Source organism: Haliotis rubra, unplaced genomic scaffold (genome assembly GCF_003918875.1).
Source record: "Haliotis rubra isolate DU_JTF1 unplaced genomic scaffold, ASM391887v1 Scf704, whole genome shotgun sequence".
Classification (NCBI taxonomy): Eukaryota; Metazoa; Mollusca; class Gastropoda; order Lepetellida; family Haliotidae; genus Haliotis; species Haliotis rubra.
In genome coordinates, this window is record NW_025767418.1 from 73477 (window position 1) to 96641 (window position 23165).

A 23165-nucleotide genomic window follows, 5' to 3' on the forward strand; every position below is an offset into this window, starting at 1 on the left:
TAGCCATCGCTGTGGTAACAGTATAACAAATGTCATTGTAACCGAAAAGGAGGTATCTGATAAGACCTTACCAGTAAACAAATCTAGTGGACCTGATGGCATTAACATGAGAGTGTTAAAACGAATTTGTACATCTATAGCTGAACCTCTTTGTTTGTTGTATAAAATATCACTGAGTTACTGTATTTCCTACATTGTGGAAAACGGGTAATGTTACTCCTATTTTGAAAGAAGGAGATGCATCCCTCCCAACTAATTACAGACCTATTTGTTTATTACCTGTCCTTTGGAAAATCCTTGAAAGAATAATGGTAAAGCATGTGCACGACCATTTCCATTAACATAACATTTTAAGTAAATTCCAGTCAGATTTTACTGCGAGTCATTCTACTACATCTCAACATAGACATTTATCATAATATATGCTCAGTCCTAGATAATCACCACCTTTACTGTATGCTGTTTTGTGATATTTCAAAAGCTTTTTACAGGGCATGGCATAAAGGTTTATTGCACAAATTAGAAAATGATGGTGTTCGTGGAAACGTACTTAGTTGGTTAACTAACTATCTATCTGGGCCCGGTTGTTCAATACTCGGTTATCTTAAACGCCGGTTAACTCCTAACGGCCGGTTAAATTCTTAACCGGCCGTTAGGTAACCGAACGTTAAATATGCCTTGTTCAAATCATGGTTAGTCATGCCGTTAGCTAACGTCGCCGTCAAAGTTTAACAGTGTTGTTAACGTCACTGGTTAGCTTCCATATATCCCATAGTTCCGTTTTCTGTTTACTTCCGGTTTACCAAAAATGGAAACGCAAAATGTCGCCTGCACCCCAAGGAAAAAGAGAAGTCGAAATTTCTCTGCTGACGAAGAGAATGTAATCCAGTCAATGGTTGAGGCCAACTCTATAGTATAGTTTATCATAGGCATGCGAATGTCGTAGCGTTACGAACGTTTTGTTTTGGAAAATAAGGATCCAGACGTTTGCATAATTTATATTTCAAAGACATATGATCCCAGCTCTGTGTAGGACTTACTTCAATTTCAGCAACAGAAAAGACATTTTAATGAAAAACGATAGCACAGCTATACATAAAATATGATGAATCCATGAAAATAATATTAATATTAGAAGCATGTTGTCCGTGGATAGAAAATGTATAAATATTACACAGAGTTACGCTTAGACGGCTACAGTCTTAATGAATCTTTGAATTCCCAGAAGACCAATCGCTCACTTTTCACTCCTTAAATTGTCATGACTGTATGGCCAAGCCGTGAAGATGCTATCAATATCATTCATTAATTATTTGTCAAGTCTGTCAAAAACTGTAATGTATGAACACACATTGCCAAATCTTTTAACGTCAAACAATATAGATGTTGTGTAATTAATACCATAGCTTTTATCTGAAATATGCATTCAATACCAATAGAAACTTAATATGTTACTAGCACCACGTGCAAGTAATCAAACTGCAATCGTACTATAGGCCCCAGGGCCAACACTGCTGAATATAATCGATCTATTATCCGGCCTTACTTTTGACAGGAATCTCATGAATAATACTGTGCAATATCGTCATTATCTAAACGCCATTCACAGACGCATATTCCGAAAAGATGTCTTGAAAAACATGAAGCTGCGTTTATAGATGAACATAATTTCCTCGATACTCATTAATCAGACGAACCTTCATTTAGTTCAATTCACAAGTGACTGCAGAAAATGCATAATTCTTGTTAATGACTTCACGGTCGGAAAACATATATTATATTTCATGAGTGCATTATAGAACGCTGTAGTAGATAAGCATAATTTCCTCGATACTCATTAATCAGGTGAAGCTCCATTTAATGCATAGATAGTTCAGACTGTCTTCAAGGACGGAAAACATGTATTATATTTCATAAGTGTATTATAGAACGCTGCAACGATTCGGCAGAGAAATACTATTGTGCCATAGTATTCCTTATATGAACCTATCAGTGTATAACATTAGCATTCAGATATTGTTATAAAATAAGTTAAAATTCAAATATTAGCGTGTAATATGACAAGAGATAGTGTTGTGTTCGCTGTGACAAGAAGGTTTCGATATTCAAATATAACATTTAATCAAAGTGACTACGAAGTAGGCCTGCATATCACTCACAACAGAAATAGATACATAATAATGTTATGTTTATTTTCCTACACATCAGTTGCGAGAGCGAATTTATGCTAACTAAGTTTTCATCAATTAATACAGCATTTTAAAAGATGATTTGCTTCAATTAAAACATTCGAAGAATGAAAAGAAATTAAGCCTATTGCTGAAATGATTAGTAAAATAAAATTAAAATCCATCTATGGGAAGGGATGCCAGACGGACATATCCAAACAAAATCGGATAATTACTTGCAGTATACACTTTCAAAAATAGTATATTAATTAACAATGATATCAGTTTTGATTAAAATCACTAATAATTCTGAAACGTTGCCGATCAGCCTGGAATCGTGTTCAGATGTTTTCATAAATACACTCACACAAACGCCCTAGTGCACTTTGCGCCCTATTGGATAGTGTTTACAAAATCACGTTTCGCGAAGGCCGGTATTGAAACGCCAATTACATCACTTGTATTTCATATTCGGCGGCGACAAATGAATCACTGCATTCTAAGGCTGGGACGGGTACTCGGGTACTCGAATCCGGGTCGGGTACAGCTATTTCTAGGAATCGATTATCCGGAAAGGGAGAGAGCTCTGTAATGACAAGGGCAGACAATAGCCTGTCTTTTTCATTTTTGACGTAACACACATTTACATCATTGAGTGAGTGAGTGAGTTTAGTTTTACGCCGCACTCAGCAATATTCCGGCTATATGGCGGAGGTCTGTAAATAATCGAGTCTGGACCAGACAATCCAGTGATCAACAACATGAGCATAGATGTGCGCAATTGGGAGCCGATGACATATGTCAACCAAGTCAGCGAGTCCGACCACCCGATCCCGTTAGTCGCCTTTTACGACAAGCATGGGTTACTGAAGATCCATATTCTAACCCGGAAATTCACGGGTTTTTACATCATTGGTATTGTCCGATTAATGGAGCATAGTTTTAATGACTGTAATTTATCTGTGCATGAGCAGTGAGTAGTTAAGTTACAGTAGCAGCAGGAACAAAACGTTCGTTGTTATAACGAGGAATGTAAGTAATGGTGTTACTCTCTATATTGGTTAAACAGACGTAAATTAAATAGCTTGAGGTCAGTTTTAATGTCTTATTACCAACTGTTCAAGTTTTCTACAATAATCTCTGTCAAAGCGTGATTGAATATTCAGGAAGTTGACCCGAATGTATTTCTTACATTTCCGGGTACTCGATTCCGATTCGGGTACGTACATCCGGGTACTCGATTCCATTGTTTCCTACTCGTCCCGGCCCTACTGCATTCCTGATACATTTTAGAATCTAATTACAACTGGTCTTTTTGGCACCAATACCAAGTGTCTAGATAAAGTGAAACGAAAGATATTGGGGGTGGAAACAACTGCTGTGCTCGAAAGACAACACCTGTTTGAAATGTAAACAAAGAAAATTTCAGACTTTACACTGTGTAGTATTTTCTCAAATTTTCAGACCCCCATTTTCATGGAAAGAGCATAGTAGCAAGAAATAGGAAATTGATACAATACAGGAATGTGATGTGTTTACACGAAACTGTCAAGTTTCTGTGCTTGCTTGACGCCATGACTGACGCAAAATCACGCATAACGACAACGGTAATAATCGGCATTTCTAGCTTCTTCTCTCTTTCTTAAAATGGGGTGTATTTGGCAATTTCTCTGAGGTGAAGGTCGGTAGTATAAGAGTATACACAATCACCATATCCCGCCGATTACACTTTCAGTATCAGAATGTAATCGTTCGGATATTTTTTCATGAAACTAATTTAATTATCTACATTTAGCCTTGATCAAAATCATATCACACGTGGGTATAGGGTGTACGTGTTATATTCTTTGAAAGTGTTTGTTTGAATAATATTTACAGAAGGAATTCACACATTTAGTGTAGTAAAGCATATATAAACCTTTCCACAAGTGTTAAAAGATGAAACGTAGGCATCATGTACTTGTACAACATGTATTTTAGTTCCTATGATGTGCATAGATACAGTTTCGTATGTAACTTTTCGTCAGAATAATTTCCAATATCGAAGTCCAGTCCACGATACACCCTATCCTTTCTTTGCTGAACTGGCATCATGAAAGCAGTGTTAGCCATGAACGTCATTTGCGAGTTAACCACACTGTTAAAAACTTAGCGGCGGTCCTTAGGTGTGTTAACTTAACGTCACGTTAACAGCCTGTTAAAATTTAACAGAGTTTTGAACAACAAGATAACCCTCTGTTATTAGGTAACAGTCGGTTAAATGTACTTAACGGCTGGTTAAAAGATAACCGAGTTTTGAACAACCGGGCCCTGATAGACGATAGTGTGTCTCTGTTAATGGAACATTATGAAAAACTAAATGTTACTGCAAGGGTTCCTCAAGGATCTGCCCTTGGTTAATTTGTTTTCCTTGTATATATCAATGATTTACCTGGAAATTTACAAAATATCACAATAATGTTGGCCGGGGACACATCAATCGGTGTTGCGGAAAAGTAGGTAAAATCCACAGAAGCAACTCTCAACTATGATTTAGCCCAATTGAATAAATGGGCAGAAAAGTGGTGTGGTGTGTTCTAACGGTTATATCTAGCATACTTTAAGACATAGAGGAGGTGGTGGTGGTTCTAACGGTTATATCTCAAATACATGTAGAGGCTGGAGGCCTAACGGGTATGAACAACAATAAAAACTTTCATGCATTTATGACCCACATTTTCGAACCTTTTATCAGTCTCTAAAAGGGAGCTGGCAATAGATTTTAATGAGCTTCGTCCTTCAAGCCTGAAAACCTTTTAATATGGTTGATTAATCCTTTGTCATTTATAAAAAAAAGTAGTGAGGTTGTGCTTTATTGTTATACATTTCTAAAATATATGGACACTATTGGGACGTTGGTAACTGTCATCAGACATTATTTGACGACCTTTCTCATGGTTTGAATATAGCCGACTTTATAGAAGATAAATATCAGTTTACAACACAACTGCCTAAATCTTGGTATTTTCGGAACCAGAGAAGGGAATGCCGATATTTAGGTCGTTAACCTAGCATATTATGGTCACGAATATAATTTTCTATTTATTACTGAAGTCTTTAATTGCGGAAATTACGCGATAATCTACTTTCCAACAAAGGCAGGCTCCCCGTCATCGTTGGATTTAGAAGGCGGCTTCTTAGAAGCAACGTGGCGTCATAACATTGTTCATGATGTCATGTCACCATGACAAAGTGATATTTTACCCGGTGCATATCGCATTAAAACAAATTATCCCCGGTATGTTTGCCCTCGTAGCTATAGGTTATAAGCATTGCTATGATCATTCTTTGAGGCCACCCGCTGAATTCTTTGTTGTATTTTGAGCGGTGAAACTAAATAAATGATTTCTTTAGTCTACCCATAACAATTAAAGGTGTCAACTGCCACTGTATACCTTACAGAAAGAAGTTTTGACTTTACTTTGATAACGAGCACATCTGATCAATTCCTTGAAGCAAATAATGCAATTCAATATCATTTCCACATTTTATTTTAAATGCATCAGTCAAATACAACAAATGAGTAGACAGATTGACTGCTATGTGGCAAGGAATAACCAGCGATTTATGATATCCTTAGCAAATGTAACTTAAAATTCCCTCTCATAAAAATACAATAATATGTAGTAATATGATGAAGAAAATAATACGAACCAGGTTAAACTATGACAACGCAATATATGGAATGTATGATCGAAACATAAATCATAATAAATCACATATGATTAAAACATTAAATTAACTTCAAATATGTCATTGCGTCAACATTGAAATAATTCGAAAATGAAGAAAAAAGAAACGTACATTTCAAAGCGTAAACAAACAATATCCTGTTGTTTTGGGATATGCTATGAAGAACTTCAAAATGTAATAGAAATACCATTAAACTAGACGGGTCAGTGCGACCACAGCCTTCTCTAAGTGGAAGGTCGGAAGTTAACACCCTTTTATCTCAGTACCGAACAATAGGATCCCATTCCTTCCTTTTCCCCGCTTCCTTGTTTGGAAGGCATACATTTATCAACCGTCAAATCTGCCATGAGGTGCCAGGTTCACGATTGCTTGCCGTTCGTTTCGACGTCGCCAGACACGAAAAAGCCCAACAAGGAAGTTCAAAGCGGATCGTGACTCACTGACAAACATGACATGTGATCAGCGAGGTTTAATCTATTTTCGACGCTGTGTACACAATTGACAATATGATGATTTGATAGTGGCGGCTCAACACTAATCGTTAATACATTTATGTATGCTGGTCACTAGGATTGGGAATTTTCTGTCCCTTTTGACAGCAAAGTGAATGGCAAGATTCAGGAAAAGCATGCTATATATGCGGACCTAGCCTTTGAGATGTCTCGCTTGCATCCCAAATACACTGTCGTAGGGCTCCTCGTTGTTCTCAGTGCCCTTGGTTTGGTACCTCCTGATCTCTGGGCGCAGATCAGGAGAGTGCCCAAGTTCTCCACCGGGGACACAGCCCTTCTGACACTCTGGGTATTGCAGAAGGCTTCACTGTTGGGGAGCCTTCATATTCTCCTTAAAGTTCTTTGTGGGTTCGACTAAAAAAAAGTCCCATTCGCTGTCTGGGCTGCGTGTAGAGGGGCAAGGGCCCTGAGCTGAGCTCATGATGAGCCAGGCTGTGTCAGGACCATACGAACTCTCTCTGCTACATTTTTATCTTAATAATTATGTAATAACATAATTGTGATGGTGTACGCCTCTATGTGGAGGTGGGTATCCTGACAGAGTAGAATATATTTGAGCATTTCCAGGGATTGGTGCCATATCCTGGTTAAGCTAACTTGCAACACTCGTGGGATACCTTTATGCTAGCCGTCAGTTACAACAGCTTCAATCGACATTTTAAATGAGCGATCGCATTATCCTTCCGAAATTGCAAGATTCACTTGTCAATGACGACATATTCCTTAAAGGTATATGTAAAGATAACGATTTGGACAAACATGGGACAAGAAACAAATAATATAGTATAGTTGCGAGCAGCGATTTAGGGCTCCTTGGGTTTGATACAATCAAGCCACTTGTACACGTGATGTAGAATGTAGATGTTGAAAGTAGTAATGGCTACTGTTAATAGGGATCATATCACTGCCAGTAATGGGAAATTCGTCATTCGTTAACTTTGAATTCATATGGGCCAGGGTTAGATGGGTTAGTTTCAAAGGATTGTGTAGTATGGTGTGGATTATGACACTTTCGAAGTAGATTCTTACATTGGCAAAACATCTAGGCCAGTAAACACCAGAGTGAAAGAGCACCAGGCATCAACAAACAAATTCGACAACAAATCAGCTATCTCAGAAGACATTCAGACCAACCTCAATCACCAAATCAACTGGACAGAATACACAATCCTGGCAAACAATCTGACTTTACCAAACGGATACTAACTTATGCCATCCACGTCAAACGACACCGACCCCTGATCAACAGAGATCAAGATTATTTCATCCCCTCAGCATACGACGAACTCATCAACCAACCCTAACTGCCTGGATAACTTGTATAAACATGTCAAACCTCTCCTGCTCTGTACATCCCACTGGCTTTTAAATGTAATCCATTGTCACTGGCTTCTACATGTAAGCCTTTATCATCACATTGTTTCGGTACTTTCCAATTAACTTATTGTTTTTGTTATTATTTACTGTACATTTGATACATGCTATTTCATTTACCTCGAACAAGCATGAACAACATATGTACCATACGGTGTTACTATCCACATGCACCATAGAACAACAGCAAACGTTTGGGACACATACTGCTAACTTTCATCGTGCAGCGATAGCAACTGTAGTGTGGAAAATATATTCATTTGTCCCTCTGTTGTGTTTGGAGATACATAACTGAAATCGGCAGATATGATCAGAACTAACAGCCTACATGTACAGGTAAATTTTAGTCGAAATCGGACGGTTGGTTTCAGAGTTAGGGGTGTTTGAAACGTATTTTGAGGGCTTTAAATCGTCCAAAACAGAGCCAGAACACGTTTTGACAGGCGAGCGCATCTTCAAATACAGCCGATGTCGCAGGGTCATGTAAGAAGTTCCGGAGAAGAAAGAGTTCCCTCTTTGGCAGGCTGTAGCTCCGATGTCCTTCGGTCTACAGTTAAAACAATTAGTGTTCTGGAATCGCCAGGACTTCAGCTATCAGATGCACACTCACATGACATTCGGACCTGCTCCAGAAATTTGGTAGTCATCGGACTTGTAGTTTCGGAGATTATTGCTTTGGAAATTGAAAATTGTGAATTAATTTTGAATTATCTCCCCTTTGCTATTGGGCCTAGAGCCTTGAGATTTTTGCAGAAACAACTTCAGCACTGTCGGCACCTTGGTGATTTTTCAAGCGATTCTGTCCAGCGGTGCTTGTAGGACTGGCACAAAATACGGCAGAATAATAAATAATAAAAACATTAACGATTCCAATAGGCCTCCTGCCTCGTGGCAAGGAGCCCTAATTATTGAAAACTATTGCTCGTAAAATATGTCCTTGCGTCAACATCGAAGATAACTCCATAATGAAAAAACAATTAACTTTAATTTTCGAGACATACACAAATAATCTCTGGCTTATTTAAGACGTGTCGCGAATAATTTCACAGTTGGTAGAATTAACATGAAATTATAGAAACCATATGCTAACAAAAATTTGAAAATTAGTTATGACAAAGCGTTTGTCACAAACATAGCTTTTACCCCCGCCACATGTCGATATCTGAATGTCGCAATTATCCTCTGTCTGACCCTGAAAATTATGTAAACGTTACCGAAACTGTCATCTGATGCCTTGATGCAAAATGCGAACAAATTCCATCCATTAGGTTTGGAGATATCGCAAGAATACTCGCTGTGACCTTGAAAATAATCCGAAGGTCCCTGAATTCGTCTGGCGTTAGACGATACTCCCAACGCATCATGGTACTACCTTTAAGCAAAACATATTAATTCTGTCTTGTATTTTCGCACTAAAAAGTTAGACATGTGCAAAACACTTTTCACTGTGAACTTAAAATGAGCACAAGTTTCCCAATCAATTGGTGTTGGGGGAATCCCGCCAATGCACCTTGATATACAATTGGATCAAAATCTATTAATTCTTTCCTAAGTTCGCGGCTACCAAGCTTGGCATGTGCAAAACTGTTACACCTTCGCTGTGACCTTTAAAATGATCTCAGGGTCACTAAATTCAAGTGGTGTCGGTAAATCTCGTCAATAAACCTTGGTACCAAATTTGAACAAAATCCATCATTTCTTTCTCGAGTTCTTTCAGTAAACCGAAGGGGTATTCATTTGAACAAGCGATTGTAGTTTTGAAATTGCTTTTTTGTGCAGTTTAATATCTAAGTTTGATTCTAGCCGACTTCTACCAATCTCAAACATAGCATATTTTGTTTCCTGAAGTTTGTGATGCATTTTATTGCAGATTTTACGTTTTTTGGGAGTACCAAGCCAAGATAATCAGTCTCACAAAATGGGGATCGTGAGGCTGCAACATAGCAAAACCAATTTGCTTGAGGCTGACAGATAATATGTAGAAAAATAAAACATAAAACAGCTGCATTTGAATCATATTGTAGGTGGGGCTGACTACTATTTGAACGTCCCTCGTAGTTATACCCGTTAGAACACCCACCCACCTCTCCAACTCTACATGCATGCAAGTGTGTTAGATATACCCGTTAGAAACCCACCCCTACCCCACCCCACTTTAAATGTATACATATCAAAACCTCAAAAGATATTTGCGAAAAGACATGATACAGAGGACAGTTTATATCGATTATATATCAGGACGAATATCATTTTCGTCATTGGCTAAGATTTGTCAATTCATTCTTGGGTTATCGCGTTGACGAAATCTTTATATTGGCAAAACCCTCAGATTTTTGCTGTGACCTTGAAAATTATCTCAAGGTTACTCCATTTCACTTGTGTCGGTGAATCTCGCCAATATACCTTGGTACCAAATTTGAACAAAATCCATCATTTCTTTCTTGAGTTATCGCCCTAACCAGCTTATTTGATGTATGAAATGCAACGAAAAACAAACACCCGCGTATTTACGAGTGATTAAAACTGTTATTACAATTTACGTAAATATTTATTACATTTTACCGCAACGAAAATTATTACAATTTACGTCAATTTTTATTACAATTTGCGTATTACAATTTACGTCAATTTTTATTACAATTTACGTTTTTATTACAATTTGCGTCAAGTTTATTACAATTTGCTGCAAGTATTACAATTTGCGTTTTTATTACAATTTACGTCGTAACATGGCCACTGGCTGTAATTCGATAGATTAGCTTGATTACCAATCCGGATTATCTGTACGTAAAGTAAATAATTCATAAAACGTTATTTGACAACAAAACAAATTGGTCTTACCTGACAGGGTCGTGGTACTGCGAGTTTTTCGCAGCCATTTCCATCTTTCTTTTCCAGGTAGCGAATTCTCTCTTTCAGTGCTTTGAGGAAAACTGAGGCGGCTTTGAAAATCGCGACTCGCAAAGGCTCACGGGAAAAACACTTTGTTGTTGTTTTTCAATCTAAATCTAACATTACAGTTTGACAATATCTTTCCGCGTTATACAACAAAATAAACATACACTATACACATAAAATGTCAGCTGTGTGTTTTTATAATGATTTAGGTAGTCTCGCGTGGACGTGATCCGGTCGCCATTGTTTTATTTGTTTACATTGCCGACATCAAAGGGGACCGTGAAAGGTGGAAATGAGCAGATTGAATGTGAGTACCCAACAGTGGGCTTGTATGGGCTTAAGGGTCTTCTCATCGCATTATGGGCACTAATTGCTCCTCCTCAGTGTCAAGCATCAACATGTAGGCCTAGAGAAGTGAATAAATCTGAAAACATATTCACGTTACTTTAAAAGTCCTCATCGAGCTCCATGAGTCCTACTCATGAGAGATTGTGTTAGTTTCAAATAGGTGATTTTTCAAAACCCTGTCAGGAGTAGGCAATATACGTTCTGCTGGACGTAAAACTTCACCAGGTAAGTAATTTACCTATTGAGCTCAAAACATGCACATGTATTAGACATGCTTATATCTTGTTCATTCTTTTCAGTTCTACACGTAGATCTACGTACATTCCCTGTATTATAACTTTACTTATCTAATTATATGTGATGTCAGGTCAATATATCTACGTGAGCGAGTTTAGTATTACGCCGCACTCGGCAATATTCCAGCTATATGGCGGTATTTATCCAATTATACCAGTACATCTTTTTTATCATTTTATTACCATTAAAACAATTATAACATATACTTTACACTCATAGCTTTGTGTAATAATTTAGGTAATCAATTATTGAACCTCTTAGCCTTACAATGCATTGACACAAGTCACGTATAACATTTCTAAAAGAATCATTGTTTCAATTATTTGATTTACAGATACGTATTGTGGATCCACTGACTTGTTGGAGATTGACAAGAGGCTTGGCTTGGTAATCATTTATAGTTACACCATACCATGTTCCTAATTTCATTAAAGGAAATCTTAAAACAATATTTTTATTCATCAGCATTTAGTCAAAACAAGTAAACACTAAATAGATACATAGAATAAATTTCTTTATCTTTGTGAAAATATAATCACTCAAAATGTAACAGTGCGTGGATTCCAGTGTAACCATAAGTTTAACATATGTTATATATGGGATTACACTTTCATAAGTTAAGATATGTTGATATGTTTTCAGTTCCAAGAAAAAGACCCAGTTTTCTGTCCGCACTGCCAGTCGTTTGTTTCAAGGAAACAAGGAATCGTCTGGAATGGACGGCAGTTTCTCATCAGGTTAGTCAAAATACTTCACTTCATAGGTTTCATTTAACGACTTCAGTTTGATCTATCCCATTGCTATCCATCATATATCAATAATGAATATATTTAATTATTGTAATTTGTTTGATTGGCATTTAGAAGTTGGTGACAAATAAGAAAGTAAGAGAGTTTATGGATAACAACTTCTTTATTATATATGATGCGACGTTTCGGTATGGATTCTTATACCGTTGTCGAGCAAGAGTGTAATTATTGTATACCAGATATGTAACTGTAACTGAAAGTGAATAAGTTGTGTTACACATTTTACAGTTTTAAATTAAATTAAAGGTCACATAAAAAATAATATTTTATGTTACTATATTGCTGGGAATGTTTCCTTAGAGAGTTGATAAAACTAAGAAATACCCACGATTTTTCATTCATGGGAAATGTTAGGTTTTGTATGCTTTTCTCAGTTGAGTTGGTCATTTCAATTTGAATAAGATCACATATATAATTATGTGTTACATTCAGTGTTTAAACATAATTCGTATCTATTTAAAATATGTATGTACCGTTTTACATATGCTTCGATTTCAATTGGCGATTTGGTAGTAGATGTTACCTTGAATATGAGTACAGTAACAGTAATAAATATTACAACAATTTGCTTCAGAATACTGGGTTGGCTGCTATTTTCTGGTACCAATCAATAAAATAAGTGACATGTCAAATGGAAGATACAATATACATGTATACTACATATCTTTCCTTTGTGATTGTGAAAAAAATATTTTGGTTACATATACAAATTAGTCGTTCTAATTATATAATTTCATTGTGATCAGATGTACCACTGTGCATGTTTATGAATATGTATAAATGTGTTACTTTGGCTGTTTTTGCAGTTTTACTAAGCATTGTATGTATTGTATTTGCAGGATGATGAAGAGTCTGTGTGGGATGATAAGGATGGCAACGATGTTGTGCCAGACATCAACCAGGACTCTTCATATTCACCCACGAATCTTAAGTAGAGCATACACCATCTGTTTGCGGTTGTGGACTGGTTCAAGCCTTGTTGTAATCAACTTGGTTATATTTCCCCTTTCTGTGTGGCAAAACTCAGGCTCAACTCAAGGCTCTGCGTCATATGTACCACATCAGAGGATTGTTGGCTGCTCAGTGTGAGTGCAACAGAAGCTTCATGGTTGTAAGCAAGTTGCCAAGTGTTTAATATGTGAGATTGTTAGTGTGTATATGTTAAGATACATTGAGACAGCTTCAAATGTACACTTCATGTATATGTATATGGGCCCATGACCTTTCATACAATAAACATTTGAATTTGAATTTGAAATCTGTTTTATAAATACCACAACAAATATGTTATGCCTGCACTAGTAGACCTCATTTCATCATATGCATAAAATGTTGTAGGGTTTTGACATATTTGTATTTGCATATTCATACAGAATTTGTTTTCTCCAATGCTGAAAATTCCCTTTTGATATGGGCATGCATGCATACATACATACAGACAGACAGACAGACAGACAGACAGACAGACAGACAGACAGACAGACAGACAGACAGACAGACAGACAGACAGACAGACAGACAGACAGACAGACAGACAGACAGACAGACAGACAGACAGACAGACAGACAGACAGACAGACAGACAGACAGACAGACAGACAGACAGACACACACACAGACACACACACACACACACACAGACACACACACACATTGTTGAGTACTGTTGAAATGTGAGCTATTCACAATAATGAAACAGATGAATCATAACAGTGCATGTGTCACTGTGTTTGTTGTTTTTCGGGTACAATGTAATAAATTGTACATTCACAAGTTATGCAGAATGGTAGTGAGTGAGTTGCATAGTCACATCGGTAGCCATATCGTGACTATGAAAGTCGTAACTCTAAATTTGTAAATGTGTACATGAAAAAAAAACTTATATACTTACCTGTCTTCGAAGGACAGTAAAATAACTAATCTATCACAAATGTACACTAAAAACTGGCATGTAACCATAAACACTTTACCGGTACAGTATAAAAATGAGCTATAGATTGCCAACACCTGAAGGTTGATCAACATACTAGGGACTACGGCACGAACAGTACTTTTGCTTCCTGCATTGACCCTAACTGGATTCTGTAAACAGAAATTATCTTGCAAATGTAACAATAAGTAAATATAGTCCCCCAATGGAACAGCACAAAGCTAATTATAAGTTTGCCATTTCATCTAAGCTGAAACCAACAGAAACCTAGCGGAAACCTACATTACCCAGTATCCAATAGGTTTCCGCAATAGCGGAAACAAAGTCATTTCTCTTTGAATGTTTCAGCGAACTGAAACTAAATGGAAACGCATAATGATAGTTTCAGTTGTAGAAACTTGACGGAAACCTAAATTTGTTAGTTTCAGTTTTGTAAACTATGCGGAAACTCGCATTGTCTGTTTCCGGATACTGAAACCTAGCGGAAACCTACATTACCCAGTATCCGTTAGGTTTCCGCAAAAACGGAAACTAAGTTATTTTTGCTGTGCATTCAGCCTTCTATTGAAAACATTGTTCATATGGGCCCATAATATCCTTATAGGACAAATCTAATTAGTCAATTACCATCCAGACCTTTTTTATAAAAATATTTTTTTCGTGTGGGCTACTTAGCGTCATTGTAGGATGTCATCCTGTCTAAAAACCAGGATCCCCTTGTTCAGATATGTAGTATTAATTACATTTAGTCAATCACCATTCAGGCTTCTATTTAAAGGAGATAATATTATGTACTAATGAATCTCATTAAATGATATTAAGCTAATTGGCTATGATGATGACATTTTCATACTCCGATAAGAACAAAGGTCAAGGTCACAGTGACATCATACCCTATATCCAATCAAAGCAAAAATTATAGGTCAAAGGTCACAGTGACGTCATGGCTCCTTGGATCCTGGCCCAGAACGCCTATTCTTCATTCATCATGTAAATAATCGAGTCTGGACCAGACAATCCAGTCATCAACAGAATAGTATCGATCTACCCAATTGGGATACGATGACATGTGTCATGTCAGCGAGCCTGACCACCCGATCCCGTTAGTCGCCTCTTACGACAAGCATGGGTTACTTAAAATCAATTTTAACCCGGATCTTCACCAGTTCCCATGCAAGGTAAAGACAAAAGGTCAAAGCCAGAAACGAACCAGCTTTTAATAAACACAGAAACAGGTTCATTGGTAGTGGAAATCTCTGGCTTAGTGCTGAAACCTGGTGTTCAAGAAAAACGTAAGGATAAACACCCGGTTTAGGTCATTATCCTTGCCAAACCAAAACACATGGAATGCTGTCTATGGCTACTGGTCCAGACACAATTGTTCAGTGAACCTGTGATATAACTGGACTATTGATGACTTCGGTGTATAACAACACTCGATCATTTCAGTACCAACGTGAGCTTGATCAAGGGTGTTCGGTGGGGTCCTTTTGCATCTTGCTATGGATATATCGGCAGTTTCACGTCTTCAAAGTTATTGATATGTAACAGGGCTATATTAAAAGATTTTATTCATTGTTAAAGCTACGTAACATGTATCACAGTCTTCTTTGTTGAGCAATATGATGAATATGGAATTGAAAACAAACAATTTCAAATATTAAATGTCAGTCATATAGGAAAATATTGTTTATGGTCTCAGGCAGAAGTATACAAACTATTAAGTCATGGACACTCTATATATATATATACAATACCGAGGCCTATTACATGGTCAAATGCAGGTTTACATTAAGTTATTACTTGTTTAAGTACATAAAAGTACCAACTCTAACAGCTAAACTATTAATAAACTTAATAAAATGAAACACAGAACAGACGGACCACAAATCCAAATAACTGAAAGATATCACTTATATCTGATGTCCGTGGCCAGTTACTTCCACCTTGTCTATATACGACAGGTTCAACAGAGGGTTTCCACATCCACTTAGGTCAGACATTAAAACAACTGTTTCATTAAACCCGATCAGTCCTCTATTCATGTAATGAGAACCAGTTATGAAGTCTCCACCGACTGGTGTCATTGTCCACCTCATCGATGTCTTTATCAAGGTCATCCGGATCATCAGCTTCTTCCGTGTCCATTGCCAGTTGTAGTTTTAGTTGAACCGCTGCATATATGTAATCATATAGTTATAAATGACACTTTGAACGCATTTTGAAAACACCCACACGCACGCAGTCACGCACGCACGCACACAGTCTCATATACTCTCAGATTCTGGCATATAGTTTCTGGTTTAGACAAGTATAATATAGTACAATCCAACTTTTTGAAGTCGGAGTTAAGTACTAAGGTATTCTCGTGTTTGTTTTTGTTGCTCTTGCCTTGATAAGGCCACTTATATAGCTCTGACCCCCGCGCCAGGGCATGCTCGAAGAGCAAATAGGGTTACTGACCCGCATAACCCAAGCTACACTAGAAGGTTATTAGTCACATAACTTATCCCACTGGGTACCCATGTTCTGCTGGGTTAGGCAATTGTGCAGACACTCACTTGCCTATAGTGAGACCACATGTATCACATGTGCTTCCCTTTGGGGCAGGAAGAAGTCCTAGAAACAGTCAGGAGTCTAGATGCCAAACACGGTCACCCATCCAAGGAATCTTCGTGACCAACGTTGCTTAGCTTCAATTTAGTTGTGACCTGAGCTCTATGTACAATACCACACCAACACATATTACAGGAATGTTGCTAAAAATGCAGCAAAACCATCTTCACTCACCAGCGTCAATCTGAGTGATATGTTCACTGTGAATGTTGATAGTTTACGACAAATGGTTGATTAAATATGACATTGAACTACACACTTACTGTCAGGTCCATAGATGTCAGGGAAACTGGACAAAGGCTTGAATGCTTCCCTGTTTGGGTCATCTGCAGATCCTCCTGCCAGGCTCCACACCACTGGCTTCCTGAACTCCCGGAAGTAACATACCACATGATGGCCATCTTCGGTGAGCGATAAATCTTGTGTCTGTAAGGAATGACAAAAGGTCACATTTATACTATAAATTATTTCCTTAAATATATCATTGGGCCCAGAGGTAATGGAAGAACCCCGAAGGGTGGCTTAATTTAACCAGTAAAGTGAAAAGCTTACAGGAAACGATAGAAGTTTGTTCAAAAGGATTTTTTATTATACTAATGTTTATTAGGTTTCTTCAATACCTGGACATTTGGTAGATACTGAATAAGAAAAGTATAACACTTGAGATGTTTTATGTACTCTTCTACTGGCTGATTGAAGTTTATGAACACTGTATATGTACATAAACTAACGTCATAATCCGTTGAAAAGGTGGCTATGGTCTCAAATGTTGTCCTGTCAATCATCTTGATCACATTGTGTTCACTGTAGGTGCCATGTGACACCAAGTAAGGCCCAGCCTTGACAACTGAAAGCTTAGCACGGGGGTATCCTTCAATTCTCTTTTTCATCTCTCCTGGGAAGTTGAAAAAACGGAAACAAGGTAGATGTACAAGGATGACAGTCTTTCACGTACACCATCCATCCATCTATCCACCCATTCATCCGTAAATCTCTCTCTCTCTCTCTCACTCTCTTTCTCTCTCCGTTAGATTTCTGTACATATACTCATGCCAATAATGGTTGTCACCCCTTCGATTTTATTAATAGGACTGGAAAATGTACAAAGAGAACCAGAAGAGATGATAGAAAAGCAAAGATTTAATACTCGCATAAACTTCTCATCATCTTAAATACACGGCCATGCAACACAGGCCAATCGTGTGCCTCTTCTAGGAAATCATTCACTTTAAATAAAGAATTCGTGTAAAGTTGCACATTGCGAAGACGTAAAATCAACAGTTTTGGGTAATGTGGGTTTCACAAAATGAAACGTGTACTGTCAGGATAATGATAGAAAGAGAGTCTGATCATTCAAAAACATTTGTGCAATGTCAGTAACGTGTTGCTCACCCTTGCGCGTCAATAAGGGCGATAATCCGGGTTGGCATAATGTTAATAAGTTTATTGACACCTTGTGTGGCCACATCGTTAAAGATTCTCACCAGTGATGTCTCCAAATCGTCTATATTTGATGGAGGAGGATCCAGTTTCCTTATTTGACGGTCCATGTGGTCCCACATGTGCTCGATGGGATTCATGTCTGGGCTTTTGGCAGGCCAGGGTAGCCTGTTCACACCTTCCCTCGCCAGGAAATCATCAACTGCTCGAGCACGATGAGGACGAGCATTATCGTCTTGTAACAAAAGGTAGCAAAAGGTTGTGTTCAAGGACATGTCGGTAGGTCCGCTGATTGACGTTCTCCTGTAGAACCAAAAACTCAGTTTTACCATCATAGTAATTGCCTCCCAACACAAGAACAGATCCACCTCCACTCTGGGTGAAGTCCTCAACACAGTCATCCCTGAACCTTACTCTTTTTAGTCGACGTACTCGCACCCGCCCATCGATCCTGTTTAGCAAGAAACGTGATTCGTCCGTAAAGATGACGTGACGCCAATGTTGCAGTCTGATATTTCTGTGCTGCCTGGCCCATAGAACACGTAACCGCTCGTGTTCTGGAGTCAGGAATGGTCGACGCAGAGGTCTTCTAGCTCTGTAGCCTCTTTCAAGCAGTCTGTTGTTCACGGTTTGACGGCTAAGTAGGACGTTAATAAGGTGACCCCATCTGTCCCTCAGTGACGTTGAAGACAAAAGGCGGTTGCGATGTACCAAACGGAAGAGTACACGGTTATCACGTTGCGAGGTTTACCGACGGCGACCTGTAGATTTATTTGCAGTTACTGACTGTTGTGTTCGATAGAGTTTTTTTAATTCTCTGAACAGTTCTTTTGGTAACGTTAAGTTGCAGACTGATCATGCGATTTGTAGCACCTGCTCGACTCATTCCAATGATTTGGTTCCGTATGTCAGTGGACGTTGGCTTCGGCATTACAGGGTCATAAAGTTTCAACACCAAGAGACACAGGCAGAGGATTTATGATCTGACAAAAGCATATTTCATTTTCAGTGCAGTTGGTGTGTATTGAAGCACGCACAGGTAGCGTTATATAAAAAGCACGTGCTTTACATGCCAATGGGTTGACAAGTTGTAATTGAGTGAATGTTCGAGCTTGCACGCATGTGAAACACTTTGGAACAGTTTGTACCATCTTTTGGACAATTTCTGACTTTTTGCTGGATGGAGGGGGGGGGGGGCAACCATTATTGCTATGAGTATATTACTTTGGGTTGGTCTCCAATATTGTATCCATAACGCATATTTACACATGTACACAATGGATTAGATATAATTTGCAAAAGAAAGTATTACCACTGTATCAGATTAACCTAAGGCTAATATCCAACCCCATTGTAAGTACACAAACTTCTATTAGGATATATCCTGAACACCTCTGTTGACAGAAACATCCTTGTGAATAAGTGTATCATCATGTGTATGATATTGTGTTACCGTGTTCAGATGGATGTGTACTCCAGGCTGACCTACCTGTATTCAGATCGTACACTCTAATGAACGCATCGGTATGGTTACAGACCAGGGTCCTGTTGTCTAGCAGTGTGAAATTATATGACTCGAGATCCTCGTTGCCATCATCATTTTCATATTCATGGTAGTATTCATAATCAAAGAATTCCTTGTGGAGGTTGTCTGAAAAAAAGTCCACGAAAATATTTGCATACATATTTAACGTCAGTAAGAAATAATACCCATCGTTGGCTGTCATCAGGAACAGATTTCATGTTTCCTAAAGGGCAAAATATGCGCTTTAAAAGTAGGGGAACATGAACTTTCAATTTGGATAGGAAAAGACACTTTTCAAAGACAGACATCTTATGAATGCAAAACCATGAGATGCACGTGCACAACGCAGTATCCCCATACACGTGCATGGGGTGTCGATAGATCACTGTAGACCATTAATGTTCACAAACAACTTGTATCACACAGTTGTTAGTATTTGTTTCTAGTCTGTTTTTTGTTTGGTTGAAAATGGAAATTGTATACATGCAAATTTCACGTCATACACCAATCATCTTTCAAGAGCGATTACTGTACAAACAACTATTGTCATAAGGAACATTGACTGACTCCGATATGCAAATTAAAAAAGTTCCCTTACTTTTGTCAAGAGTATAACTCAGAAACGTGTACACACAAATTTAACAAGAAGTCTTCACGCTGCTCTGACGAGTTGTACCTTACCAAGACCGAATATATGCTGTGACCTTGGCCGACTACATGCTGTGACCTTGACCGACTACATGACGGGAGAACACAACATGCGACTGGACAAATTCTCTTTTTTGCAAGATGAACTGTGATATTATTTGATAGCCTCTGAAACATCTGTCAAGAAATGATCGGAATCTCTTTAAATAATCGACCCATCATGTGTGAGAAACGTAAATTTAAATTTATGTCAAGAAAGGATTAGAAGGTCTTCAAATAGTCGACCCAAAATATGTAATAGCCTCTGAAATGTCTGTCAAGAAAGGATCGGAAACTCTTCAAATAACTGACCCATAATATGTGATAGCCTCTGAAAGATCTGTTAAGAAAGGATCGGAACCTCTTCAGATAATCGACCCAATCTTCTGGATTGCTGATTATGTTACTTTTACAAGTACTTGAAATGCATTTCTTAACCCAAATGGCATAACTTTGTACTGATAAAGTCCACCACGGGAAGAAAACATATATCTTCCTTCCTCGTACAGTCAGCTGGAGCTGGATACAACCCACTCAAAGGTTATACAGTGATCAGTTCTTGGTTATTTAAAAGAGTCGGTTTTGTATTACGATTTCATCTGTTTAAGGTGAGCTCAGCACCTTAGGTGTTGTCAAGTTTTGGTACCAGGCATCATAAAATGAACATATGTTCCTCTTGTATCACTGTTTCAAATCTGCCTTTCTATATATTCAAATCTGAATTGATACTTACTGTTATGTAAGTCCCAGCACAGGGCTATGCAGTATTTCCGACCTTCAGGTTCCTGTTGGGGATGTGTCTTCGACTTCCATACCAAATAGGCGTCGTCATCGGTGACTGCAGTATTCTTAATGTTGATGAAATCGATGTTCATTTGCTGTGGACTGATCTCATACAAACATGTCCGTTTGAGAACGTTGAACACGTAGCAAGGGCCATCATCCTCTGTAGCCGCCAACAGGACAGTGCCTTTCTCACCAGCCTGCAGGTATATTCATACAGGTAGATTTAGAAGATGCGAAGAAAACAGGTGTCCAATGAAATTCCTTATTTTGATTTGTACTATGTGTTGTCGAGTTCTTTTAACAATTGACTTGCCTTTGAACGTGTTTGTGATGGTGCCACTGGTACGGCAGTATAACCTCATCTTTTCCCAAGCACGTGTTATCACCGCTTCTTGATGGAGATTCAATATCAATGCATTCTACTGGTTAATGGTCGAAAATGGTTAGTTTCGTAGAATGTTATGCACTAATGACAAAATGAGTCCCATCTTTGTCAAATTGGTACACATTTGACATTAGGATCACTTCATCCAACACTAGGATACTGCTATTCATTGTAAAGCAATACGTGTTGGAAGGACATCTCACCGATTCTCTATGTCCTTGTCTGATCTGGTATACGTATTACAACGTACATAACTCTTATTCAATAGAATGGTTATTTTGAAATGTCTTTCATTGAAAATGCAGAGATTACGTTACAGATCACCATGCAGCTGTAATATCACAGAACATGTTGGTCATTAAGTCATACGTTTAAAGACGGCCAGCTTCAGCCTACCTTTATTCCATCAAATCTCTTTGTATTGTTTGACTCCATAATGGCCAACGTCTTTCCAGTTGTAAGATCATATAACTTGATTCCCTTGCGTCCTCTTGTTGGACATGCCACTTCTGAAGAATGAAATAGCTATTGAATGACAGTTAGTGATACTAACAGAATGGGGAGAACTCTACCCTATATGGTATAGTGGAAGGGTTCAGGGCAGTGAGGTAGCCTAGTGGTTAAAGCGTTCGTTCGTCACGCTGAAGTCCTGGGTTCGATTCCCCACATGGGTACAATGTGTGAAGCCCGTTTCTGGTGTCGTCCACCATTGCTGGAATAGTGATGAAAGCGGTGTAAACTCACACTCACTCACTCAAAGAGGTTCGAAGAGTGGAAATCAATCCGTGAACTACTCAGATGAAATTGTGATGAAATAAATTTGTAACAGAAACTCGATAATTATGAAAGGCAATGTGCTACCCGGATGACTTTTGAATGTGGAAATAAATAAATGATAGTTACTTTCTCATTACAATTGCAGGATACATGATCAGACCTATCGTCAGAGTTGCGGCCCTTTGGTCCAAATTATCGTCTCTGGGTTTATCAGCAGCGTAATCACTCACTTTCAAACCGCAACGTATCCCTACCGAAGGGTGAAAGTGACAGCACAACAAGTAACATACGCAACTGGGCTTAAATTATTTCATATTATAGTTCAATTATTTTATGAAATTTTCCAACAAACCTTTCTGGTCAGCAACTAGAATGAAGTCTGAACTAGTTTTTGACAGTATCCCTTCAAACGTCCTTAGAAGCGTTCCAGATGATAGGTCTATAACCTTCAATTTTCTTTTAACTCCTACTAGGACTTGCATGCTGTCGTCAAGGGGGATAACTCTTGACGGCAACAAATCCTGAAAGACATTCAATCAAAAGTTCTGTTCAGACACTGACTTTCATAGACAACCTCCAAATATATTATTGAAACGTGATACAACAACAAAGGATATTATAAGGAATACTTGATTCTATTCTCTTATCCAAAAGTTCGAAAAATAATTAAATTCAATGTTTATTGCTGTACTCACCACTTTGATATGCCGGACTACCTTCTTCAGTGGCAGATCGTATACCTGAAGGTATTTCTTCATGGAATCAATGGCAATTAACAACACATATCGTGGGTTTGCCAGAGTCATCAGCTCCCTTTACAAACACAACCAAAGTGGGGAACTTGTTAGCTTATTGACTGATGCAATTGACCAAAGCCAAGG

At 38.2% G+C, this 23165-nt stretch overlaps 1 protein-coding gene and 1 long non-coding RNA gene across 2 annotated transcripts in view; both read right to left on the reverse strand.

Annotated features, from left to right (window-relative positions):
* LOC124258963 (NACHT domain- and WD repeat-containing protein 1-like) overlaps window positions 1-23165 on the reverse strand; it is a 110141-nt gene that overhangs the window by 58930 nt on the left and 28046 nt on the right. The window lies entirely within an intron of this gene.
* LOC124258972 lies at window positions 15272-17029 on the reverse strand. The gene is made up of 2 exons (XR_006893721.1): window positions 16948-17029; window positions 15272-16242 (listed from the first exon to the last, which is right to left on the reverse strand). It is a non-coding gene; the product is annotated as an uncharacterized LOC124258972 (long non-coding RNA).